The following is a 7,785-nucleotide window of genomic DNA, read 5'->3' as shown; positions in this document are numbered from 1 at the left end:
TATTCTTGAGCTCCTTTCTTTTTGGTATTTGTGTATCTCTTGTAGGTTTTTGATTTGTGGTTTCAATGGGACTCATATATGATGACCCAGAATTATATCTACCTGCTTTAAACTGATGATAATTTCAGTTCACACACATTTCAAGAGATCTACTTTTATTCCCCTCCCCCATATTTTGTGTTTTTGATGTGATATTTACATCTTCATGTTTATCCCTTTTCTATTTATTATAGTTATCATTGCTTCTACAATTTTGTTGGTTTTAATCAATATACTGGTTTAAGTGACCTTCAGGTCTTACTATATATTTGCCTTTCCTATTGGTTTTTGCTTCTTTTCTATTTAAAAAAGACCCTTTAACATTTCTCTGAGGGTAAGTTTGGTATTAATGAATTCTTTTAGTTTTTGCTTGTATGAGAAATTCTTTACGTCTCCTTCTATTCTACATGCTAATCTTGCTGGGTAGAGTATTCTAGGTCATAGGTTTTCCCCTTTCAGGATTTTGAATATATGAATATATCATGCCACTCCCTTCTGGCCTGCAAAGTTCCAGCAGAGAAATCAGCTGATAGCCCTATGGAGGTTCCTCTGTATATGACTCTGTTTTTCCCTTGTTGCCTTTATAATTATTTCTTTATTTTTAACTTTTGCCATTTTCATTGTATGTCTTGGTGTGGGTCTGCTTGGCTTCATCTTGTTTGGAACCCTCTGTATCTGGTATCTGTTTCCTTCTTTAGCTTTGGGAAATTTGCAGCCATAATTTCTTCAAATACATTTTTCATCCCCTTCTCTTTCTCTTCTCCTTTTGGAATCCCTATCATGACTACATTGGAACATTTTATATTCACCCGTAGATCTCATAAGTTGCTTTCATTTTCCTTCATTTGTCATTCTGTCTACTGTTCTGATTGGATGGTTTCCATTATTCTATCTTCCAGATCACTTATGCATTCTTCTGTGTCATTTAGTTGGCCATTTGTTGCTTCTAGATTACTTTTTATCTCAGAAATCGAATTATCTATTTTTGAGTGGGTCATATTTATAGTTTCTAGTTCCTTATTAAAATTATCTGTGTTTACATTTATAATCTTTCTTAATTCAGCTTGCATTTCTATTGCCAACTTTTGAACTCAGTATCTAGTAAACTAATTGTTTCATTATTTATTTTTTTCAGGGGTTTTCTCTTGCTTTTTCAATTGGGAGCAGTTCCCTTTCCTTTTCAATTTATTTAACTTCCTCTGTCTCTACAAATTTAGAAGAAATTATCTATTGTAGTCTTGAAGGGGTGTTTTAATGTGGGAGTGTCCCTACGTAGACTGTCTGGCCAGCGGTTTTGGTGCGAGGGCTGGATTTGATGTGGATGCCAGCCACGTCTTTCCTCAGGGTGTGCTGGCCACTATCACCTTGACAGGGGGTGTGGTTGGGGTTGGAGGAGCTAAAGTTTGCACAGGGTTTGAGGTGGGATTTCCTTTCTGCTCTGTGGATGTTGCTGCCCTGTCAGAGGTGGGGTCTGCTCCCCAGTTGCTGGAGCAGAAGCCCTTAGTGTTGGGCTTGAGCATGCTCTGTTCTCCTTCAGTGTGCACTTTTCCTTCCCCCCACACTGGAGATTTTGCCCCAAAGGAGGGAAGGGCAGAAGCAAGTGAAGCTAGTGTGCTCACAGAGGTCTGATGCATTGCCTGTGTAGGCAACTGCAGCTCCACTCAGATATAGCCCATGTGCACCTCCTATTCCCTGTTGTGGTTGTCCCAGATCTAGTACAAGGTTGTAGCATGGAGTGTGTGAGGCTGGAGCATTTGCTAGGCTCTGATGGGGGTTTGGGATGTTGTGGTTGCAGGAACTGAAGCAGCTGCACTGACGTCAGAGGTCTGGGTTTCTCTGACATGCTGTTTGAGCAAGCACCAATACTGGATGCTGCTGCCTCATCTGACCACACCCCAGGCCCCAGAGCCTCCATCCCTAGATCGAACCTTCTACTAGGACCTGTCTGCCCCAGATCCAGTGCCAAGCTGTGGCATGGAGTGGGTGGAACTGGAGTGTTTGCTAGGCTGGAAGTGGAGATCTCAGTGTGTTGGTCATGGTGGTTCAAGCGGCTGCACTGCCATCAGAGATCTGTACTGCTTCTGTGACACTGCCTGAGCAAGTGCCAATAATTCAACTGCTACCCCGCCCAGATCATACCCCAGGCCTCCAGGGCACTCCTGTGTCCCTACATCAAGTGTTCTCCCAAGACCTGGCTGGCCTAGATCCCATGCCAAACTGTGGTATGCAGTGAGCCAGGCTGGGGTGCTTGCACAGTCCAGATTGGAATGTACAACAAGGCAACAGTCACCAGTGCACAGCTCTCTTGGCCCTGTGTGTTGGCAAGCCAGTAAACATGCACTCCTCATGAATGGAGTCTAGGCTTCTCCAGCCCTTCTATCTGTCCTAGCAGTTCTCCCAGCAGCCAAGGGGCCTTGTCTCCTCTGCAGAGGACCCCAGGCCAGCAATAACCAGTCTGTGCCTCAGCTTGCTCACTCTCTAGGGTTAGGGTCTGCCCATGTAGACTTTCTTTTCCTCTTAGATCCCTCCCAGGGCCACAGGTCCTGACCCAATGCTTTTCTTCTCCCATCCTACCCAGTTACATGGGAATCCTTCTTGCAGCCTTGGTTGCATAGGAGTAGTTCTGCCAGTTTTTAGTTAGATTTCTATGAGAATTGTTCTATATGTAGATATATTTTTGATGGGTTTGTGGGGGGAGGGTAAGCTCCATGTCCTCTTACTCCACCATCTTGATCCCCCTCTGATTTCTTCTTTAGATTGATTGACTATCCCTTTGTAGATGTTTATTTTTATAATATGAAAATATGTTTCTACAGAACCTCCATATCTTTACACCTCCCATTCTATTTCAAAATTTATATTGATTGTATCATTACTTTAATAGATACACATTTGAATACACTTGCTTTCATTCAGTAATCATGAAAGAATAATATATTTATAACATTTATAGCTTTATACTTTAGAATCTATAATTAATAAAAATATATGACTTTTCAGTAGTTATTTTCCTTGAGAAACTATTCATAAGAACAAAGTGTAAAATCTCAAATATTACTTCAAGTATGTCTGAGTAATATTCTATCAAACTTACTCTCACAGAGATAACCAATTTAAATTCTAGAAAACATCAATAAACACCTACCTGAAGGCATTAGAGACTGAAAAAAGGCAGACAAATCTAGAAGGAAGTCAAAACTTGGAAAAAAGTAAAGCATGGTGTGAGTTTCCTGTTTTTAAGACTTTTACCCTGACGGCAATATACATTTTATGGTAGATAAAATGCCAACAGAAAACATGCAGTCTTTCAGAGAATAGAATGTGAGGCAACTACAGTCTCTGGAATATGAGGAGAAAGGATCTCATAGGAAAAGGGAGCCAGAGAAGGGGAGCCTTAATTTTTTTTTTTTTTTTTTTTGTATAAACTCTGCCCAAATCTCTGACTGATTCATGATCTACACAGGCCTGTGGCAGACACAACATCATGTAGCTAAAGATAAAAGAACTCAACTAAAATTTTAGCTACAGCCCAAGAGAAACAGTTTACAGTTTTTGTTTGACCAAGAATATTGCCTGCTAAAACAAACTAACTAAAGTCCAACATTCTTCAGAGGGATATAAAAGAATGTTGAATCTCCACAGCATAAAATTTTAAATGTCCAGGATAAAAATATACCAAAAAAGAAGAACATAGGACCAATTCTTAATAAAAGGACAATCAATTAAAACCCATCCAAAGATGACTGACATATTGGAAGAGGCAGACAAGGATTCAAACCAGCTATTTATAACTATGCTCAATAATTGTAAAAGAAAATATGTTTGCAATTAATGAAAAGAAAATATGTTTGCAATTAATGAAATCACAGCAGAGAAACAGAAACTACAGTAACATCTAAATGGAAATTATGTAACTGAAAAATACAATAACACAGCAAAGAGTCACTCAACTTAATTATAAATCAGTAGAAATTATCCCATCTGAAGAACACAGAGAAGGAAAAGGTGTTAAAAAATAAGAAGAACCTCAAGAACCCGTAGAACAATTTCAGAAGTTGATCATAAATGTAACTGGAGTCACAAGAGAAGACGAGAGAGGAAAAAAAAAAAAAAGCCTTTAAAAAACTGTTTGGCTAATTTGTCCCCCAATTTGGAGAAAGATACATATATAAATGCAAGATGCTCAGCAAACTCCAAGCAGAATAAACACAAAGAAAACCATGTCTAGGTGCATCACAGTCAAACTGCTAAAACCAAAGATAAAGGCAAAATCTGGTAATCATTCAAAGGAAAACAACATATTACCTACAGGGAACAACAACGATTCAAAAACCACTGAACTCATCAAAAAAAAATGAGGTCATATGACAGTGGGAAAATACCTACAAAATGTCAAAAGACAGAACTATCATTCCAGATTTCTATTTCAAGTGAAATAATTCTTCAAGAATGAAGAACAAATAAAGACATTTCAGAATTTTAAAAACTGAGTTTGTCAGAAGACTTATACTATGTGAAACACTAAAGAAAGTTATTCAAGTGAAAGTAAAACTATACCAGAAGGAAACTCCAATCATAAGGAAGGGATGAACAGCATCAGAAACAAAAAATATTCAACTAAATAGAAAACATTCTTTTTCCTCTTAATTAAAAAAATGCACATGAATGCTTAAAGCAAAAACTATAGCATTGTCTTGTGGGTTTTATATGTATGCGGATGTATATAACTTCTGTAGAAGAAGAATAGGGAATAAAGGGAACTATATGGATGAAAGTTTCTACATTTTTTTTGAGAAACTGACATGTTTTATATTCTTAAAGCATCATGAATAAACTTAAGAATTCTTCCTTGTATACCCTGTCATAAAATTGGATTGGTAAAACATTAATGCATGAGGTCATAACATTTAGGGGAGGACTTGACAAAGTGAGATGACATTAGTTTTAGGTTCCAACTAAAATTTTTGCCCCTTTTTTTAATAGACTGTACATTTATTGACATTTTCTAAAATCTCTGTAGTGTTATAGTTTTATTTATTTATTTTTAACATCTTTATTGGAGTATAATTGCTTTACATTGTTGTGTTAGTTGCTGCTGTATAAGAAAGTGAATCAGCTATACGTATACATATACGTATATCCCCATATCCCCTCCCTCTTGCGTCTCCCTCCTACTCTCCCTATCCCACTCCTCTATGTGGTCACAAAGCACCGAGCTGATCTCCCTGTGCTATGTGGCTGCTTCCCACTAGCTATCTATTTTACATTTGGTAGTGTATATATGTCAATGCCACTCTCTCACTTCGTCTCAGCTTACCCTTCCCCCTCCCCATGTCCTCAAGTCCATTCTCTACATCTGCATCTTTATTCCTGTCCTGCCCCTAGGTTCTTCAGAACCATTTTTTTTTTTTTAGATTCCATATATATGTGTTAGCATATGATGTTTTTCTCTTTCTGACTTACTTCACTCTGTATGACAGACTCTAGGTCCATCCACCTCACTACAAATGCAAGTTTCTACATTTTATATGAAGTGGTAGAACAGTAATTTTAAATAGAAAGAAAAGTTAAAGATTTATATTCTAATTGCTAGAGTAACCACTAAAACACTAATGCAAATAGGTAAAGGTAAAAATCCAATAGGTAAAGTAAGATATATATCACAGAAATATTCAAATAACGGAAAGAAAGGAAGAACAGAGGAATGACAACAACACAACAAACAAAAACAAAATAAAACAGAGGTAACAAATCAAAAACAGACAATAAAGTAGACTCATTCAATCATATCAGTAATTCTGTTAAATGTCAATGTAATAAATGTATTAATGTATTAAACACTTCAATTAAAGGACAAAAGTTTGTCAGAATGAATAAGAGAACAAAACCAAACTACATTCCTTCAAAAAAGTTTGACCTTTAAATATAAAGACACAGATAGATTGAAAGTAAATAGATGAAAATAATATTTTCCATAGAGAGTCAGCATAAGAAGCCTGGAGTTGCTATTTTAATATCAGCTAAAATAGACCTCAAGGGAAAAAATGTATTACTAGAGATAATAAGGGAAATCTAAAAGTAATAAAATATCAGTACAGCAGGAATAATATAACAATCATAACTATAACTGCACCTTAAAACAGAACTTCAGAGCTGAAGAGAAAGAATTAAAAGGAGAGATAAAATCACAATTACATCTTAACACCCTTTTATCATATCAAAAGATCAGTAAAGACATAGATTACCTGAAAAAAATACTATCAACCACTTGACCTAACTGCCATTTTGAGAACACTATTCCCATTTACTTCAGAATACACCTTCATTTTTAGTATAGATGGTAAATTCACCCGAAAAGACCATATTCTGGATTCTAAAGCAAATATAAATTGTATAATTTAACACATCATAAATAAATCATTATTGAACATATTGCAAGGAAAGAAGGAAGAAAGGGAAGGAGGAAGGGCATGAGGGTAGGAAGGAGAGAGGGAGGAAGGGGGAGAAGGAGAAAGGAAGGTAATTATACACAGATCATGTCTAGATAGTTTGTTTTTGTTTTGTTTGTTTTTGTTAGCCTTCTCCAACCCATCCACCCATGTTTTTATTCTAAATTGTTGAAAACAGCAGACTGCTTTGTCTTTCCCTTTCTGGTTGCTTTTTCTAGAAATAAAGACACAATGTTTCTAAATCCTGAAAATATAACACAAGACCCTAGGCAGGCTATCAAGTGTGTTTATTATTTAAAGAAAATCAACTCTTCTATGGAGAGCAAGATAAACAAATGACATGGATGAAATGTATAAGGTCTACTAACCATAATCGCTAGGTTGCTAACCTGTAAGATACGTTAGACATAGAATAAATACATTTTTTATCTGAACACATAAAAAATGATGGAACAAATGAGAGCTAATTTGTAGATATACAAGGATGGAAGGACCAATTAAATCTTAAATATTCATAAATCATGGATCATATTATTCCCAGTTGTCAGTAATGTGATCACTATTGTGACACTGTCACCCACTGATGACACCCATTTTGGTCCCATGTGACCTCTGACAGAGACATGCAGATAAAATCCATAGCTGCTCAGCAAGTCATCTGTGATCTACAGCTATTGGCCAGGCATGCTTGCCCCTGTGTCTCTCTAATCGAACGAGCAAGTGATGGGTCAGAGGACCTTATATCTGCTGAAAATCCTTTCTAAACCTCAGCTCTGGTTCTTGTAACTACAGCTGTCAGCAGAGAAGGCTGATGAGGCCGAGGGAGCGAGGGAGTGAGGGAGCGAGAGAGCGAGAGAGCGCGAGAGAGCGAGCGCGAGAGCGAGAGCGAGAGCGAGAGCGAGAGCGAGAGCGAGAGCGAGAGAGAGAGAGAGAGAGAGAGAGAGAGAGAGAGAGAGATGGGCAGAGAGAGAGATGGGCATTGAACACTGCATAACTCAGGCTTCAGGTTCTGTTTTCCCTCTACTCCAGATGCATCCTACTATTGGGAGTGTGTTAACCTACACAAATACTTTGCCTTTACTACTTGTAACATTTTGGAAATTGATTAAATAAACTATTTGATTCGAGTGTGTTAATTTGGTCTATGAGTCTCTCTGCTCTGCAACCTATGGTTTTAAAATTTTAAGAGAGCTCAGAATTTCCTAGAAGTTGAATGATTTTAAGTCATTCCAAATAAACTAACAGCAGATGAAACACACACACACACACACACACACACACACACACACACACACAC

Source organism: Aethalodelphis obliquidens, unplaced genomic scaffold (genome assembly GCF_003676395.1).
Source record: "Aethalodelphis obliquidens isolate GAN/ISIS:26980383/991018 unplaced genomic scaffold, ASM367639v1 scaffold4, whole genome shotgun sequence".
Taxonomy (NCBI): Eukaryota; Metazoa; Chordata; class Mammalia; order Artiodactyla; family Delphinidae; genus Aethalodelphis; species Aethalodelphis obliquidens.
Note: the sequence above shows the minus strand (reverse complement) of the source record.